This window comes from Globicephala melas, chromosome 7, assembly GCF_963455315.2.
Source record: "Globicephala melas chromosome 7, mGloMel1.2, whole genome shotgun sequence".
In the NCBI taxonomy this organism is placed as follows: Eukaryota; Metazoa; Chordata; class Mammalia; order Artiodactyla; family Delphinidae; genus Globicephala; species Globicephala melas.
The window spans coordinates 52,412,161-52,414,628 of record NC_083320.1 but is presented as its reverse complement, the minus strand read 5'-3'; the positions used below and the strand labels follow the sequence as shown (position 1 = coordinate 52,414,628).

General features: G+C 43.0%; 1 non-coding gene across 1 annotated transcript; it reads right to left on the bottom strand.

Annotated features, from left to right (window-relative positions):
- Positions 1-756: 756 nt before the first annotated feature.
- On the bottom strand, positions 757-864 carry LOC115851119 (U6 spliceosomal RNA). Its single transcript, XR_004038620.1, has one exon. It is a non-coding gene; the product is annotated as a U6 spliceosomal RNA (small nuclear RNA).
- Positions 865-2,468: the final 1,604 nt, after the last annotated feature.

Below are 2,468 nucleotides of genomic sequence, written 5' to 3'. Positions count from 1 at the left end.
ACCCGTGTCTCCTGCATCGGCAGACGGACTCCCAACCACTGCGCCACCAGGGGAGCCCAGCCCATCATTTTGAGTTTTGATTGGAATGTTAGGTTTGTATACCAAAGTACATTCCCTTAGCCTGGGTTACCTAGAAAGCAGGCTTCAGTGCCTTAGAGAGTGCAAATCCAGAGGAAAGAAGTGAGAGATATAAGGGTGGTGAAACAGGGAGAAGAGAGAATGGATAAGAGGATATCTAAACAGGCTGGCCAGACCACCTGATCCAGGAGACCTAGCCCCAAAGAGCCGTATCATCTGTATCCCAGGACCTTCCCTGTGGATTGGGGAGGGAGGCAGATAAATAAGTTTGTAGTAACTTCCATTTCCCACTTCTGAGTTGTGCATGCTTGTTTCTTTGAGGGCTTCTCCATCCACAGCAGTAGGGAAGCCAGTAGAGAGAGAGAACATCGGGTACCCTGCCCAGTGCCGTCCGCAGATTGTGCCTGTGTGAGGTTGGCTGGAGCCCACTCAGAGCTGGGCCCTGCAGTGAGTGGTTCCAGGACTGGAGACAGTGGTGGCCAAGAGAATGGAGAGGTACAAAGCAGACAGATAATGGGGCAGTCAGAAGTTAAAATGTGAAATCTCTTATCTGGTCTTCCTGGATTTCTTCATGGCTCCTCTTTACTGCAAAGCTGGACGTTTGGATGGAGGCACTTTAGTAGGGATATTGAAATGTCCTGTCAAGATGTAAAACCTTTGACAAGGCTTACAAAGTGATATAAGCAATAGCTATTCTCGATTCCCTTCATTATTCCTTGCGCAGGGGCTATGCTAATCTTCTCTGTATCATTCCAGTTTTAGGATATGTGCTGCCGAAGCAAGCACCCTTCATTATTCCTGACTCTGTACTATCTTATGGCTCAGGAATGGGGAGAAGTAGAGGGATACAGTGCAAGGAGGAGAGTCAGGGATGGCTTAGAAAAAGGAGGTAAAATCAGAGAAGGGGAAGCTCATGGAGAAAGAGGAAGGTGTGATACTCAAAGAGGAAATAAGGATGGGGATCAGGTGGGAGTCGGGCATACTATGACAGGCATCACTTGCTTCATCTTTTTAAGTATGAAGGCAGTGAAAATGTCATGGGTGTCAAAATGTGATCATTTCCTTTAATAGCCAAGGATACTGTGTCTAACCAGCTGTGTGTCCTTGGGATAAGTCTTTTTACCTTAATTGGTCATCCCCTTACCTGGAAACTGAGGGATTTGGATCTCATCAGAGAATTTCTAAGGTCCTGTCCAACTGTAGAATAACAGTTATAGCTAAAATTAATTGAGAGTTTCTGTTCAAGTACAAATTCATTTAGTGATGTTCGTAGTTTAAACTCAGTTAGTAATGCTTACAGCCTAGGTAATGTTTGGAACACAGCCATGCTGTCCCTCTAACTATTCCTTGATCCTGGGCCAGAGGCATTAACAGTCCCCAGCAGTGGGGGAACTTAACTCATCTGCAGGCTGAGAAGCTCGGCCCCAGGGACCAGCCCTGCTTGTTATCTGCGGACCTGTGTTTCCATTTGTGTTTTGCTCCAGAAGCTCATGGGAAAAGGCCTTTGGCTCCAGTCCTTCAAGCTTACTTTAACAAAGTTCTCCTTGGAACAAAGATTTTTACCTTTTTTGTACCCTCCTTATTGTTGTTTGGAAGAAGAAAAGTCAGAACAGAAAATATGTGAGAACTAAGAAAAGAGTGGTCAGGTAGACCCTTCCTTAGCTGTTTGGTTTTGTCCTTCTCTCTTTGGAGAAATTTGACACAGATGTGATGCTGTGTGTTTACTGTGTATGCGTTTCACACCCTCACTCTACATCCCATACACTGTGAAACTATATATAATCAGGAGTCATTTTCATTAGAATGAACTCTCCAAGTTAGAATTAGTTCATACTTACCTAAAACTTAAATCATGTGAGAAAAAAACTTAAGCAGAACCAAATAAAGTTATAGTGATATCAAAGCATAGACCAACGTAGCAATTGTTAAAACAAAAAGTTTGTAAGAAAACTGCAAGTAAGTAATGTGCCTATAAAATAGAGGTAATCAGATGAAATTGTCAGGATTAATCACAAGTATTGTTCTGCATATTGTTATCTACTTAATATTTGAGAGATTCTGTCGTGGATTCCCCTGATGTGTTGCATGGTTAAAACTGTTGTGTACAAGAAGATGATGATGTTCTTAAAGTAGCAGATGCTTTAAAATCCAATTAAGTAATAGATACAACAGAGATGAAGCCCCAGCTGCATATACCAGTTTGAAAGGAGCTTTGGCGTCTTGTGTGGTATTAACAGCTCCTCAATTTTTCTTGAACTCTTTACTGGTCAATGGCATACACTTGCAGGGCAGCTGATCAAGGTGCGGTCTGTAACCAGAGAATGATTTTCCTCTTATGTGGGTATCAAACCTGCAACCTTGGCTGCATTGGCACTCTTCTGTAACAAAAG